The sequence below is a fragment of the Myxine glutinosa genome, chromosome 6 (genome assembly GCF_964187855.1).
Source record: "Myxine glutinosa chromosome 6, kmMyxGlut1.1, whole genome shotgun sequence".
Classification (NCBI taxonomy): Eukaryota; Metazoa; Chordata; class Myxini; order Myxiniformes; family Myxinidae; genus Myxine; species Myxine glutinosa.
Window position 1 is genome coordinate 100,688,125 of NC_136266.1, and position 16,647 is coordinate 100,704,771.

The 16,647-nt window shown below is 45.0% G+C and overlaps 1 protein-coding gene across 3 annotated transcripts in view; it reads right to left on the minus strand.

The window, feature by feature from the left end:
* LOC137430117 (sphingosine 1-phosphate receptor 3) overlaps positions 1-16,647 on the minus strand; it is a 62,041-nt gene that overhangs the window by 26,736 nt on the left and 18,658 nt on the right. For 2 of the 3 annotated variants that reach the window (XM_068120684.2, XM_068120685.2), the window contains exon 2: positions 4,904-5,001. The exons of the other annotated variant lie outside the window; for it this stretch is intronic. The gene's annotated coding sequence lies outside the window, so the exon portion shown is untranslated. The remainder of the gene's footprint in view (positions 1-4,903; positions 5,002-16,647) is intronic. 3 annotated transcript variants of the gene reach the window in all.

The window sequence follows — 16,647 nt, forward strand, 5'->3', positions numbered from 1 at the left end:
GAAGGTTTATAAATACCGTATATGTGAAGCCAACAGCTCGTGAATTTTTTTTTTCGCCCCTGAAAAACTGAATTCATGGAACACGGCCACGAATAGGGGAAAAAAACACCGCAATTTCGCTGAATACAGCCGCGAACAGAAAAAAACCCAGCAAATTCGCGGGACACTTTTCTGCAAATGGAGAAACAGGGCGCATTTTATCATCCACGAATACGCGGAACCCTGAATACGCAAATACATGAATATGCTGGTGAAACTGCCAAAATAAAGACTCGCTGCTCACCTTCACTCCTTCACTCCTTTTTTTCTCCCACCTCTGAAACAAACTCCCACACTCTCTTCAATCCCTCTCCTCCCTCCAGGTCTTTAAAACAGATGTTCACCACCATCTCTTATCTTCCCCCATCCAAAACCTTGATATTTTCTACCCCCATTAAAACACCCCAAATCTGCCTCTTTAAATCCCCAACTTCTTTCCTGAAATTCCTGGAAGTGTTCATTTGCTTTATACCGTGTACTTTAATCCTTTCTCTTTCCTGGATCTCCAGTTCTTTAATCCTTTCTCTTTCCTGGATCTCCAGTTCTTTAACCCTTTCTCTTTCCTGGATCTCCAGTTCTTTAATCCTTTCTCTTTCCTGGATCTCCAGTACTTTAATCCTTTCTCTTTCCTGGATCTCCAGTTCTTTAATCCTTTCTCTTTCCCTCCTCCCTCCCTCCCTCCTCCCCTCCTCCTCCCCCAGCCTTTCCCCTTCCGCAGATCTACCGATGTCCCTGTTCTCTTCTGTTGTTGTGCTTGTGTGCTTCCCTCTCCCCCTTCTCGTCTTCCGCTCCCTTCATTGCATGTTATATGTGTCTGTGCATGTTTTCATGTTCAATGTGTTAGCTCTTACACGAGCCTCAATTCTGTACTGAATACAAAAAAACCCCCCCAAAAACCCCGTGAATAGCGGGGTCTGACAGTATAATACATATATACATACTTTGAGAAATGACATTCACAAAAGACCCTCCCTCCAAAAACTACTCACAATTACTACTGTATGGTTCAATAACAAGATGCTGCTAGAAATTGCTCATAAACGCTAGAATCAGTGGTTCTTAACCTTTTTAAAGGTGCCGAACACTAACGAAACCCACCGAACACTTGTGGAACCCCTCAAATTTGACAAAAAAATTAAGAAGAATTGCATCTTAATGCGTTTTCTGTTCTTCTTTTCGGGAGGCGATCTGGGAAATGCGTGGTTTTGTTTTGGCAAGGGCCACCCTCAAATCATTTTCGCATGCAAGCCTGCTCCTTTTCTTTGTTTTAATGTCCACCAGTTTTGAAAACGCATGCTCGCAGAGATACTTTGTAACAAACGGCGTGAGGATCTCAAGGGCAATTTTAGCGATGTGAGGATACCCTTCCATTTGGTGGCACCAAAACGTTGAGAGCGTTGTTGTGCCGAAGAGTTGTTGTTGAGTCTGGCTCTGCTGAAGTTCGATTAGGTCGTCGAGGTATTGGTCGTTGACATCTGCCGTTGCAACGTCGAAAGTAAACGGCTGCCGCACCCATGCTGGGTATTGCTCTTGGTCGGGGAAGTAGCCGTCGAATGACTTTCCCAGCTCATCCAAGTGTGTGGCAATTGCTTGCTTCAGCTCCCCAGGTGAGGACACAGCAGTGCCTCCAACTTCAGACTCGTCTTCGATCCCACTCACGCACTCGTCCAGTAGCGAAAAGTTCACGAAGTTGTCCATTCTCTGTTCGCTGCCTCCACAATGGTAACTTCTTTCGGAAAGCGCTCAGCTTTTCTTCAGATTCAATGACATTCACTCCACCGCCCTGCATCTGGCAATTGAGATGATTGAGTGCGTCAAAGATGTCAGCCAAGTACGCCAAGGTGAGGATGAACTCTGACTCTTGGAAGTGCATTGCATGGCAATGCTGGTGTTCTCGCAAAAACAGGGCTAATTCTACACGCAAGGCAAAAACACGGCTCACTACCTTCCCTCGTGATAACCATCGAACGTTAGTGTGGTAGAGAAGGACTTCGAATTCAGAGCCGATTTCATTGCACAGCTCTTTGAAGATGCGATGATTCAGAGCACGGCTTCACACGTAATTCACAGTTTCAACAACGATTTTCAGAACATTGGCCAGTTTTGGAGGCAGGGTTTTTTATGCCAGCGCGTGTCTGTGCAGGACGCAGTGCGTGACGATGATGTGTGGTGCATCGACCTTCACCAGCGCTCCAAAACCGGAGTTGCATCCCAGCATGGCTGGAGCTCCGTCCGAGCAAACTGCAGACACCATGTTCCACGAGAGGCCGTTGCTTCTGAAGAAGTCGTCCACAAGCTTCTTCACGTCAGCTGCCTTCGTCGTTGTTGTGAGAGGCTTGCAGAACAGAAAGTCTTCCTTGATCTCGTCTCCTTTGACATAACGCACAAATAAGATGAGCTGGCTCAAATTCGAAACGTTGGTGGTCTCATCGAGTTGAAGGCTGAATTCCCTTCGGGCTCGCGACTAAATCTGCAACTACCTGGGTGAGGATGTCGTTGCTCATGTCGTCGATTCTGCATCTGATGGTGTCATTTGAGAGTGGAACGAGAGACAACTTGTTTTCAGCAGCTTTTCCCAGCATGATGTTGGCCATCTTCAACGCGGCCGGTTTGATGAGTGTCTCACCAACGGTGTGCGGTTTGCCCTGCTTTGCGATCAGGTACGCAACTTCATACGATGCGGTGAGGATCGGTTTGTCAATTGGAACGAAGCCGAGAGTGGGCAAGGTAGCACTTGCGTCGAATCGGACTCTCTTTTTACAAAATAACAAATAACATTTCCATTCGTTCGTAACATACAAAATACAAATAACATTTCCATTCGTTCGTAACATACAGTCACGTGAAAAAGTAAGTACACCCCATGTAAAGTTTTGACGTTTTCAACATATTTCAACATACAGCTATTTGATCTTCATTTCAACAATATTGATAGATAACGGTGATATAATATAACAAATATCATGAAACATTTACATTTTGTAGTCCATTGTATAATTTAAATAAACATGAATGCAAATTTCGCATGTGGAAAAAGTAAGTACACCCCTACATTTATCACTACTTCAAATACCTAAAATTAGAATCAGGTGCACCAGCTCAGGTGCAAATGATTAGAACATCGTTAGAGAGGATCTCGGAGGAACCTGTCTTATTTAAACGTCAGACATTTAGTTTGGTTTGCTCTTTGTTGTTGAAGTGTGTGGCGTCACCATGCCTAGATCAAAAGAGCTCTCTGATGCCTTCAGAAAGAAGGTTATAGATGCCTACGAGTCTGGGAAGGGATTTAAAAAGATCTCCAAACAATTTGAAATCAATCATTCGACTGTCCGGAAGATCATCTACAAGTGGAGAAGATTCCAAACAACTGCCAACTTTTTCAGGCCAGGCCACCCCAGCAAGTTCAGCCTGAGAGCAGACCGCAAGATGCTGAAAGAAGTCTCTAAGAACCCCAGAATGTCATCACGGGACCTACGGGTAGCTCTTGCCACTGTTGATGTCAAAGTGCACGAGTCTACCATTAGAAAGAGGCTGCACAAATTTGATCTACATGGGAGGTGTGCCAGGAGGAAACCTTTGCTGTCCAGAAAGAACATCAGGGCAAGACTAAAGTTTGCCAATAAACACCAAGGCAAAGACCAGCACTTCTGGAACAATGTGCCCTGGACAGGTGAGTCAAAGGTAGAGCTATTTGGCCACAGTACCAGAAGACATGTTTGGCGAAAACCAGAGACAGCATTTGACCACAAGAACCTGATACCAATTGTAAAGCATGGTGGTGGAAATATTATGGTTTGGGGCAGCTTTGCTGCATCAGGGCCTGGGCAGCTCACCATCATATAATGCACTATGAATTCTTCATTGTACCAGAGGGTGCTTGAGGATACTGTGAGGCCATCTGTCGGAAAGTTGAAGCTCAACCGAAGGTTGACCTTGCAACATGACAATGACCCTAAACATACCAGTAAATCCACCAAGGAATGGCTGAAAAGAAAGAAATGGAGGGTTCTGGAATGGCCAAGTCAAAGCCCGGATCTAAATCCCATCGAGATGTTGTGGGGGGATTTGAAACGAGCTGTGCATGCAAGAAACCCCTAAAACATCGCACAGCTGAAAGAATTCTGCATGGAGGAGTGGGCAAAAATTTAACCCAGTCGATGTCAGAGACTGGTAGACAGTTATAAGAAACGCCTACTTGGTTGTTTCTGCCAAAGCGGGCAATACCACCTATTAGAGCCAAGGGTGTACTTACTTTTTCCACATGCGAAATTTGCATTTATGTTTATTTAAATTATACAATGGACTACAAAATGTAAATGTTTCATGATATTTGTTATATTATATCACCTTTATCTGTCAATATTGTTGAAATGAAGATCAAAGAGCTGTATGTTGAAATATGTTGAAAAAGTCAAAACTTTACATGGGGTGTACTTACTTTTTCACGTGACTGTACATAGCAAAATAATAATAATATTAATAATAAGCGTAATTGCACATAGATTCAAAATTGATACAAAACTAAAAACAAAACAAAAACAAATTGCAATGCGTTTTGGAGGACCTCTGCCGAACCCCTGAGACTGGCTCACTGAACGCCTGGGGTTCGGTCGAACCCAGGTTAAGAACCACGGCGCTAGATGGTTCAATATGCGGCAGTAACTAGAAATTTCTTGAACTCTTGCTAGACTTTAAGCTGGTGAGGAAAGATCACAACAATGTTAATACAACTTGCATAATTAACATCTGGCCTCAAACATTACAGAGCAACATATGATAAATAATTCCTTCCATTTTGAGTCATAATTATACAAGCATCAACATTGCACTGCCGAACAATCACTTGTAAAGATTTGTGACAAACCTTGGAGCCTGGCCTTCTGCCGAGATGCGCCAATAACACGGAGAGATTTGGACTTCGTCGCTTCCAGGAGAGAAATATGGAAAGCATCTGCACCAGCCCTAAGTGGGGATCCATACTCCATGTTAGTAGGAGACATGTTTACTTGTGTTGCTCAAGCTGGTGTTAAGGTGACAAAAATGGGTAAAGGTATAGATCCTGCTCTTAGATTGATGATACAATTCAGAAATGGTGAGAGGAACTTGGAAAGAATAAAACCACTTTTGGAGTTTCTAAATGCCTAACATGCTAACATGTGATGTAATTATTTACTTGATAGAAACTACTTGAACTCCCAAGAAATACCAAATATATAAATGTAAAAATGGAGGACAGTGACGATGGTAATAGTTCTAACTGGGTTTGGATCTATAACAACAGGGAAATGCTCTGTAGTTTGTATCAGTCATGGATCCACTACAAGGGCTTTTGGGGTTTTTTTTTTTTTGCCCCGACCACACATTATGCCATAGGTTAGGACAGGAGGGAGGTTTCCCTTTTTTTGTTCTGACGAAACATAAATGCCCAAACATCAGTTTCTCCTTAATTTCCATGGCGGTTAGCATACCTCATTTAACATCCTGTTCATTTCATCCATTATTCTGTCAGCTGACAAGTTGACACGAGCAAGACTAGTTCTTTATTCCAGGAAAGAAACTGGTTAGTTGCTGATTCTTGCTTGAGCCACAATCAGTATTCCCAATATTCCCAATATTTGAATCATCGAGTCATCAAGATCTTTATTTCCCCAATGGCTCAAAAAATATTTAATCCAATCTAGTTAGCCTATAAGTTATTCACCACATAAAATACGATTATTTTGCAGACAAACACTATTGGGGAAAATAAGGTAGTGTGTAGCCACACCCATTGCTGACAGGTATATATAATCAAGCACACAGCCATGTAACGTGAAGACAGCGCTTGGAGACGGCGTGAATCTGGAAGGTGTAAAAACATTTTGCTACCTAGGAGACATGCTGAATGGAGAAGGTGGATCAGACTCGGCAACGGTTGTTCGAGTGAGATGTGCATGGAAGAAGTTTCGGGAACTGAGTGGCGTGCTCACGAGGAGGGGACTGGGAGTGTCGTTGAAGCTGAAGGGAAAGGTGTATGCTGCATGTGTGAGAAGTGTTATGATTTATGGGAGCGAGACATGGGTAATGAATGTAGAGCAGCAACGAAGGCTGGAAAGGGTGGAAATGCGAATGGTTTGGTGGATGTGCGGAGTATCGTTGAGAGAGAGGAAGACAAATGATGAATTGCGAAAGATGATGGGAATAGAGCCTATGATGGATGCTGTGAAGAGAAACAGGTTGAGATGGTTTGGTCATGTGTTGAGGAAGGATGAAAGTGACTGGTTGAGAAGAGTGATGGAAATGAATGTAGAAGGAAGTAGAGGACGGGGAAAGACCGAGAAAAACGTAGCTAAAGGTGGTGGAAGAAGAAATGTGGGCAAGGGGGTTAACAAGGGGAGACGCAGAAAATAGGGCAAAATGGAGAAGATTGTAATGGGGCCCGCAAGGCTAACCCCAGCTCTAGCAGGGAAAATGGCCTTTAAATGCCTGTTGTTTTTTTTCTTGTACACAGCCATGCAATCTCCATAGACAAACATTGGCAGTAGAATGGGCCGTACTGAAGAGCTCAGTGACTTTCAACGTGGCACCGTCATAGGATGCCACCTTTCCAACAAGTCAGTTCATCAAATTTCTGCCCTGCTAGACCTGCCCCGGTCAACTGTAAGTGCGGTTATTGTGAAGTGGAAACGTCTAGGAGCAACAACAGCTCAGCCATGAAGTGTTAGGCCACACCAGCTCACATAACTGGACTGCCGAGTGCTGAAGCTCGTAGTGTGTAAAAATTGTCTGTCCTTGGTTGCAACACTCACTGCCAGGATCCAAACTGCCTCTGGAAGCAGCGTCAGCACAACTGTTCGTCGGGAGCTTCATGAAATGGGTTTCCATGGCTAAGCACCCGCACACAAGCCTAAGATCACCATGCGCAATGCCAAGCGTCGGATGGAGTGGTGTAAAGCTCGTCGCCATTGGACTCTGGAGCAGTGGAAACGTGTTCTCTGGAGTGATGAATCACGCTTCACCATCTGGCAGTCCGACGGACAAATATGGGTTTGGCGGATGCCAGGAGAACGCTACCTGCCCAAATGCATGGTGCCAAATGTAAAGTTTGGTGGAGGAGGAATAATGGTCTGGGGCTGGTTTTCATGGTTGGGGCTTAGCCACTTAGTTCCAGTGAAGGGAAATCTTGACGCTACAGCATACAATGACATTCTAGACAATTGTGTGCTTCCAACTTTGTGGCAACAGTTTGGGGAAGGCCCTTCCTGTTTCAGCATGACAATGCCCCATGCACAAAGCGAGGTCCATACAGAAATAGTTTGTCGAGATCGGTGTGGAAGACCTTGACTGGCCTGCACAGAGCTCTGACCCCAACCCATCTAACACCTTTGGGATGAATTGGAACGCCGACTGCGAGCCAGGCCTAATCGCTCAACATCAGTGCCCGAACTCACTCATGCTCTTTTGGCTGAATGGAAGCAAATCCCCACAGCAATGTTCCAACATCTAGTGGAAAGCCTTCCCAGAAGAGTGGAGGCTGTTATCGCAGCAAAGGGGGGGGGGGGGGGGGGGACCAACTCCATATGAATGCCCATGATTTTGGAGTGAGATGTGTGATGTTCAGGTGTTCACCTACATTTGGTCATGTCGTGTTTGTAGTTTTTGGAATGGTCAATGTGGGCCAAATGTAATTGAGATGTTGTCCCACAGATTTGGTTTCTCCTTTTTCCCACTTTCCATGACGTGGCACCTCACCATGGGGGACGAGTGCTCCAACATGCAGAGGAATATTTGGCTGGGTGAAGTGGTTAATTTTGTACACCGCACCTTTCCTATGCCATCTCCAAGCGCTGCATAACGTCATTGCCGGGCACCGAAGGGGGTTCGGCAATGACGCACGCTGAAAGGGAGTACTCCGTTTTCATTCTGGTTGTTTTCTTGCTTTCTTGTTTGTTTGTTTGTCCGGGTGATATCTCAGCCATCCTTTGAGCTAGGAAGCTGAAATTTCGGCACAATGGTGAGCAAGTCCTTTGTCAAAAACGGTATTTTTTGTTTTTTGATTAATCAATTAATTGAGGAGTTATTTAATTATTAGCGATTAATTAAGTACTTATTTAATTAATCAAATTTCCTTTCTCTTCTGACCATTAACTCAGGCACCTTTTGAGCTCGGAAGCTGATATTAGGACGTGACAATAACCAAGTGATTTGGCTGTCAAGGCTATTTTTGATTTATTGATGAATCAATTAATCGATTAATTATTTAATTATTCCATTAATGACTAATTATTTATTTATTTTTTGTTACAGATTCGGATGAAATGGTGGTGGTTTATGTGTTCTATTAGCGAATTGATGAATTATTATTTTAAATTATGATTATTATTTATTTATTTTCATTATTAATTATTTATTTATTTTCTTTCTCATCTGGCCAATATCTCAGGCACTTTTTGAGTGAGGAAGCTGATATTTGGACATGACAATGACCAAGTGATTTGGCTGTAAAGGGTATTTTTGATTTATTGATTAATTAATTAATTGATTAATTATTTAATTATTCGATGAATGACAATTTTTTTTTTTCTTTAAGTTACAGATTCGGATGAAATGGTGGTGGTTTATGTATTCTATTAGCCAATTGATTAACTATTTAATATATTTATGATTACGATTTATTTATTTTCATTATTAATCATTTATTTATTCTCTTTCTCATCTGGGCAATATCTCAGGCACCTTTTGATCTAGGAAGATAATATTTGGACATGACAGTGACCACCTGATGTGGCTATAAAGGATATTTTTGATTTATTAATTAATCATTTAATCGATTTATTATTTATTGATTAATCAAATTTTTTTTTTTTTTTTTTTTTTTTTTTTTTGTATACAAGATCGAGGCTCGTGAAAGAGCGAACATTAATCACACAGAAAGACAAACCGACACATAAAACATATAACATCGGGAGCGGTAGACAAGTTCGTGAGAGAGGGGGAAGGACACAAACACAACATTTGAGAGCAGAGACCGAGAGACATGGAGACATCGAGAGATCTGAGAGAGGGCGAGGGCTTTGGTGGGGGGGGGGGGGGGGGGGCATGGGAAGGGGGCGGTGGGAGAGGTATAAAACATATGGACACTGCCAGGACTTCCAGGAAAGAAGTTGGAATTTCAAACAAGGTGGATCTGGGGTGAATTAGCGGGGGTAGAAAAGATCAAGGTTTTGGATGGGGGAAGATAAGAGATGGTGGTGAACAGCTGTTTTGAAGACCTGGAGGGAGGAGTGGGATTGAAGGGAGTGAGGGAGTTTGTTCCAGAGGCGGGAGAAAAGAGGAATGAAAGAGTGAAGGTGAGCAGCGAGCCGAGATTTCGGCAGTTTAACCATCAGAGGGTTGCTGGCAGATCTTGTGCGACCTGTAGGAATATTTGGGGGACAGAGCACAGAGAGAGCTGGGGGTGCAAGGCCGGAGAGGAGTCGGTAGAAGACAGAAAGACCACCTACCTGCCTGCGGTGAGTGAGTGAAAGGCCCTCAGAGATAGCTTCATCGCGGGAGATTCCAATAATTCTGAAAGCTTTGGTTTCAACAGCGTGAAGCCGAGCTAGGTGTGAGGCAGGAGCACCGGCCCATAGGGGAGAACAGTATTCCATTGAGCTGCGGATGAAAGCCTTGTATGTGGTGAGGAGCTCAGCTGTGCCGAGGAAGGACTTCGCACGACGGAGGATGCCCAGTCGGCGACTGGCTTTGGAGGCCAGCTTGGAAATGTGGTTTTCCCAAGGAAGATCATGGCAGATAGTGAGACCCAAAATCTTGAGCGACAGAACTTCTTGGAGAGGATTGTTGAGAAAGTAGATGGGAGGGTTGTCCAGTCGATCTTTTCGGAGAGACATAGTAAGAGTGTGAGATTTGTCAGGATTGAAAGACATGTTCCACTTGTTTGACCAGTCTGTGATTTTGTCCAGGTCTTCAGAGAGTGAGGAGGCAGCAGACTGCCGATCTGAGGGAAGAGGAATGGAGCGGCAGAGAGTGGAGTCATCAGCAAAGAGATAGAGAGGATTTTCGAGAGAGTCAGAGAGATCATTGATGAAGACCAGAAAAAGCACGGGGCCCAGAACACTGCCTTGGGGAACTCCAGCCTGAACAGGAAGAGGAGATGAGAGAAACCCATTCAGGGCCACACGTTGACGACGACTAGAGAGGAAGTCCGCCAGCCATGCGTGGAGATTTCCATGGATACCAAAGGAGGAGAGTTTGGTGAGCAGAGCGGGGTGCCAGACCGTGTCGAAGGCACGTGATATGTCGAGGGAGACAGCTCTAATTTCCTGTTTGGCATTGAGGACCTCCATCCATTGTTGAGACAGCAGAAGCAGCATGTCCAGAGTAGAGTGACCTGGTCTGAAACCAAATTGATGATCAGAGATCAAGCCATTGGAGAAGAGGAAAGATTTCATATCCGAAGCAATGATGGATTCCATGACTTTGCTGATAATTGGGAGAAGGCTGATTGGTCTGTAGTTGCTAGGATCTGTTTTTGCACCTTTTTTGTGCAAAGCGGTGATGTTGGCTGATTTCCAAGCAGATGGCAGTTGACCTTGAGCAAAAGAGAGGGTGAAGAGAACAGGGAGAGGGTGAGATAGAGCAGCAGAGCAGGATTTTAGGACCCGTGGGCTGATGCCGTCGGGTCCAGTTGCAGAATCAGAGTCGAGGGTTGACAGAAACTTTTCCACCTTGTCAGGAGGAAAGGACACGGAGTCCAGAAGCAGCAGGGTACGACTGGGTATGGTGGGTACAGAGAGGGATGGGTTTGGGACACAAGATTTAGAGGCAAACACAGAGTTGAGGCATTCAGCTTTTTCACGTGCGGAGTCAGCTGTGTAGCCGTTTGAGGTAAGGGAGGGGATGGAGGGGGAACAAACACCAGAAACGGATTTGACCAGACGCCACCAGGATTTGGAAGAGGGAGACAGATAAGAGAGTTCGGTCTTGAGAACGGAGAGATATTGTTTCCTGACTCTCCTGAGGGTGGACACACACTTGTTTCGGGCTTTGTGAAAGGAAATGAGATTTCCTTCCGTTGGATTTGCTTTCCAGGAGACGAAGGCAAGTTGTTTCTGGGCAACAGCCTCACCACAAGATTCCGTGTACCATGGACGGGAGGAAGGGTATGACAACTGAAGACGAGATGGGATAAATCTGTGCATGAGAGAGAGCAATTTACTTTGGAAGAATTCCCAGGATGAGTTGATGTCAGAGGTGGTAGAGATGGGAGACCAGTCCAGATGATTGATGGCTGCTTGAAGACCGTGCCAGTTGGCCTGAGTGAAATGCCAGACTCGTCGACGCTGAGCAGGCTCCCTGAGGATGGTCAGAGAGATGTCCACTTTAACAAGGACATGATCAGATGATCCGATCGGAGCAGAAGAAGAGCAGCAGACATTTTCAGGGAAGTTAGTCATAACCAAGTCCAGAAGAGAAGATGTTCCGTTGACTGAGATCCGGGTCGGGAAATTGACAGATTGTGTCAGTCCCAGTGAGTCGCAGAAGTCCTTTGCTGAAGAGCCATGGCTGGTGAGAGAGGTACCCACACCCAGCCAACTGGCATGGTGACAATTGAAATCACCACATATGAGGAAGAGAGAGTTGGGATGAGTAGATAGAAGTTGGTCCATATCATCAGACAGCGATATGTAGATGGAGTCATCACTGTTTGGTGGACGGTACAACACACATATGAACAAGAGGTGGGAGCGAAGGGGAAGCCGTAGCCAGAGGTATTCCTGGGGGTGAGGTGGAGAGAGTGCAGTGCAGGGCGAGTGAGGAAGAGAGTTTTTGATAAAGATAGCAACCCCGCCTCCAGGACGAGGCTCAGGTCTATCATACCGGAGGAGGGAGTAGCCCGGGAGAGATACTATGGAATCAGAGACATCATAAAGGAGGAAAGTTTCTGTTAAGCAGATCACGTCTGGTTTGACAGAAGCAACCTGTATGGAGAGATCAGTTAAGTTTGAACGAAGGCCCCGGATGTTTGAGGTCCATACCGTTAATGAAGAGGAAGGGGGAGCATCAGATACAGAACAGGCGGGAGGAGGGGTAGGGTAAGATGTGGAAGAGGTAGAAGAGATAGGGAGAGCTGTTGAAGGTGTGTCAGAGATTTCAGAATAGCTCAGAGAAAGGGAAGGATGGGGCGGACAAAAGGTTTGATGGTGATTGGGTGAGCCACAATGAGGTGTTATTTGAGGAGGGGGAAGAGCGAGGCAGAAGGTTGGGAGAGATGGAGGTGAGAGTTTGAAGGGGGAAGAAGTGGGGAGGACGCTTTGAGGAGGGGGAGTGAGAGGGGGGAAATTGAGAAGCAATGAGGGTGGGGAGATTTGAAGGGGAGGGGTGAGGGGGGAGTTTGGGAGGGAAGGGACAAGGGGAGGGATTTGAAAGGGATGGGATATGGGGGAGATTTGGAGGGGAGGGGTGAGGCAGGAGTCTAGGAGGGGAGGGGCGAGGGGGCGTCTTGGCGGGGAGGGGTGAGGGGGTAGTTTAGGAGGGAGGGGGCAAGGGGGGAGATTTGAAAGGGATGGGTGATGGGGAAGATTTGGAGGGGAGGGGTGATGGGGAAGATTTGGAGGGGAGGGGTTATGGGGAAGATTTGGAGGGGAGGGGTGAGATTGGATTTTTGAAAGTGTACGATTTATGGGAAACGAACATTTATTGCAAAATGAGTTTCTTGTGACCTTCGAGTTAAAAATACGTTTAAGGACGCTGGATGGAGGATGGAGTGCAGGAGAGTTTAGGGAATGTAGAAAAAAGGCACTATAGGAGATGGATTTTTTTTTGGGATGAATTGATTTGGTGAGCAAGTCGAAAGCAGCCTTTTAAAGAAGAAGAAGAAAAAGGTGTTATAAAATATGACGGAATACATAACTTGAGGGGAAAGTGTAAACATTGAAGGTTAATGAGTGAAAACTATCTGGGGAAATGGGGGAGAAACACGTGGTCGAAGAACGAACGAACGAATAAGAATGAATAAACGAATGAGAACAGAGAAGGAAATGTTTTTTTTTTTTTTTTTTTTTTTTTTTCTGAGTTGAGTTGAGATTTACACAAGGAAGTAGGCTATGGGTGAAAAGCCTGGGAATACAGAGAACGAAAGTTATTGGATCACAAACGACGGACTGCTGAGAGAAAAACAAAGCCTCAAGGTTGTACAGTGCACACTGTACAAGGCCTCAAGACACGACACGGCAAACAGACGATCAATTTATGAAAGATAAACACCGAGAAACAACCAAAGTTGCACACAATAACTTCACACACCGAAAGATAAATACAGTTTCGACAAAATACAATTGTGAACAGACGTAACTTCGAAAAACGTGGAGACCGTGTGGAGCTTCGAAAATCCCTCCCACCGTCTCCGAGATCTCGCGAGATCTCCAATTTTAATTAATCATTAAAAATTTTTATTAATGACTTATTTAATTAAATTTCTGAAAGATATATCTTCGGATGAAGCACGAGTGGTTTAGTTATGCTATTAGACAATTGATTAAGAAAATATTTTATGATCTTTTATTGATTTTAACTATGCAATTAATCAATCAATTATAATTGTACACCTCTCCCTCCCAATGCACTCTCTATGAGCTGCACTGCGGTATTGCCGGGTGCCTTAGGCGCCCCGGCAATGCCGCGCTGTAGGATATTTAATTATTTGGCATGGGGGCGATGTACTTTGAATGTATCTTTACTTGTTCTTTATTTAATTATTATTTTTATTTTGCTATGTTGTATTGCCTGCCACTCCTGAAACCCCTGGATTTTGAGGCCATAGCTGGGTATACGTTTTCTGTATTTCCACAAGTGTCTGTTACGTGTGTCTCACCAAGGAGGCCCATCAGATTTGCACCTCGTGTGTGCCCACACTTATCAAGTACACAATTGCATTCTGATTTGTCGTAAATTCATCATTCCATCAAATTGCTTAAAGTTGCATCAAGTTGCCACCTTGTTCTGTTATCGGTGGTGTGAGCATAGAAAATAAGGGTTTTCTTCCCACAAATGGCTTTTAAATGACAATCAGACTGTTTGGTTTATTGTGGAACAATGTGTGTATAATAAATGACATAAAGCTCTTTCTAATCACTGACTCGCTCACTAGCTCCTATAAATGTTCAGTGGTGACATCCGAGGATCTCGCGAGATCACGGCGAGGTCACGTCTTTTCGAAGCTGCTCCATGCGCTCACGCTTTCGAAGCTAAGTGATATTTCTCAATTGTGTTTTTGTCGAGACTGTATCTATCTTTCGGTGTATGTACCTACAGCGTATCTTTTGGAAAATTTTCGGTGCTAATTTTTCGTTCATGTATACACAATCGTCGGTTAATGGTATCGAGTATTCTGCGGCCTAGTACTCGTAGGCTTAGACTACCGTACCGTCTCAGACCTTGTGGTTTGTTTTTCTCTCAGCGATTCGTCGAATGCGCTGAAATTATTTTCGTTCTCTGTTTCATACCAGTCGTTCACCCCGTACCTCCTTGTTTAATATCTGTACTCAAAAAAAAAAAAAAAAAACCCAAAAAATATTTCCTTCCCAGGTCTTATTCGTTTATTTGTTGTTCTTTTTGTTCGTTCGTTCTTCGTTCGCGATCACGCGGTTAGAAATGTATAATCTCTCCCCTGAACAACTATTTTCTCTCATATATTATAACACCCTTTTCTTCTTTTCCTACAAAAGGATGCTTTCGTCTTGCTCACCAAATCTATTCATTCCAAAAAATATATATAATACCATCTCTTACAGTTCCTCCTTTCTACATTCCATAAACTATCCAGAACTCCACCCCTCCTTTAGTGTCCTCAAACGTATTTTTGACTCGAAGGTCTCACTCATTTTGCAAAAAATGTTCGTTTCCCATGAATCGTACACTTTTCAAAATCCAATCTCACCCCTCCCCTCCAAATCCTCCCCATCACCCATCCCTTTCAAATCTCCCCCCTTGCCCCTTCCCTCCCCTCCCTCCTAAACTCCTCCCACACCCCTCCCCTCCGAGACTCTCCCTCGCTCCTCCCCTCCTAGACTCCCCTCTCACCCCTCCTCCTCAAAGCATCCTCCCTGCTTCTTCATCCTTCCAACTTTCACCTTCATCTCCCCAAACCTCCTGCCTTGCTCTTCCCCCTCCTCAAATAACACCTCACTGTGCCTCACCCAATCTCCATCAAACCTTTTGTCTGCCCCATTCTTCCCTTTCTCCAAGCTATTCTGAAATCTCTGACACACCTTCAACAGCTCTCCCTACCTCTTCCTCCTCTTCCACATCTTACCCTACCCCTCCCCCCCCCCCTGTTCTGGACCCGATGCTCCCCCTTCCTCTTCATTAACGGTATGGACCTCAAACATCCAGGGCCTTCGCTCAAACTTGACTGACCTCTCCATACAGGTTGCTTCTGACAAACCAGATGTGATCTGCTTAACAGAAACTTTCCTCCTTCATGATGTCTCTGATGCCTTGGTATCTCTCCCAGGTTACTCCCTCCTCCGGTATGATAGACCTGAGCCTCGTCCTGGAGGTGGGGTTGCTATCTTTATAAAAAAAACTCTCTTCCTCACTCGCCCTCCACTGCCCTCTCTCCACCTCACCCCCAGGAATACCTTTGGCTACGGCTTCCCCTTCGCTCCCACCTTTTGTTCATATGTGTGTTGTACCGTCCACCAATCAGCGATGACTCTATCTACATCTCACTGTCTGATAATATGGACCAACTTCTATCTACCCATCCAAACTCTCTCTTCCTCATATGTGGTGATTTCAATTGTCACCATGCCAGTTGGCTGGGTGTGGGTACCTCTCTCACCAGCCATGGCTCTTCAGCAAAGGACTTCTGCGACTCACTGGGACTGACACAATCTGTCAATTTCCCGACCCGGATCTCAGTCAACGGAGCATCTTCTCTTCTGGATTTGGTTATGACAAACTTCCCTGAAAATGTCTGCTGCTCTTTTTCTGCTCCAATCGGCTCATCTGATCATGTGCTTGTCAAAGTGGACATCTCTCTGACCATTCTCAGAGAGCCTCCTCAGCGTCGACAAGTCTAGCATTTCACTCAGGCCAACTGGCACGGTCTTCAAGCAGCCATCAATCATCTGGACTGGTCTCCCATCTCTACCGCCTCTGACATCAACTCATCCTGGGAATTCTTTCAAAGTAAATTGCTCTCTCTCATGCACAGATTTATACCATCTCGTCTTCAGTTGTCATACCCTTCCTCCCGTCCATGGTACACGGAATCTTGTGGTGAGGCTGTTGCCCTGAAACAACTTGCTTTCGTCTCCTGGAAAGCAAATCCAACGGAAGGAAATCTCATTTCCTTTCACAAAGCCCGAAACAAGTGTGTGTCCACCCTCAGGAGAGCCAGGAAACAATATCTCACCATTCTCAAGACCGAACTCTCTTATCTGTCTCCCTCTTCCAAATCCTGGTGGCGTCTGGTCAAATCTGTTTCTGGTGTTTGTTCCCCCTCCATCCCCTCCCTCACCTCAAATGGCTTAACGGCTGACTCCGCACGTGAAAAAGCTGAATGCCTCAACTCTGTGTTTGCCTCTAAATCTTGTGTCCCAAACCCATCCCTCTCTGTACCCA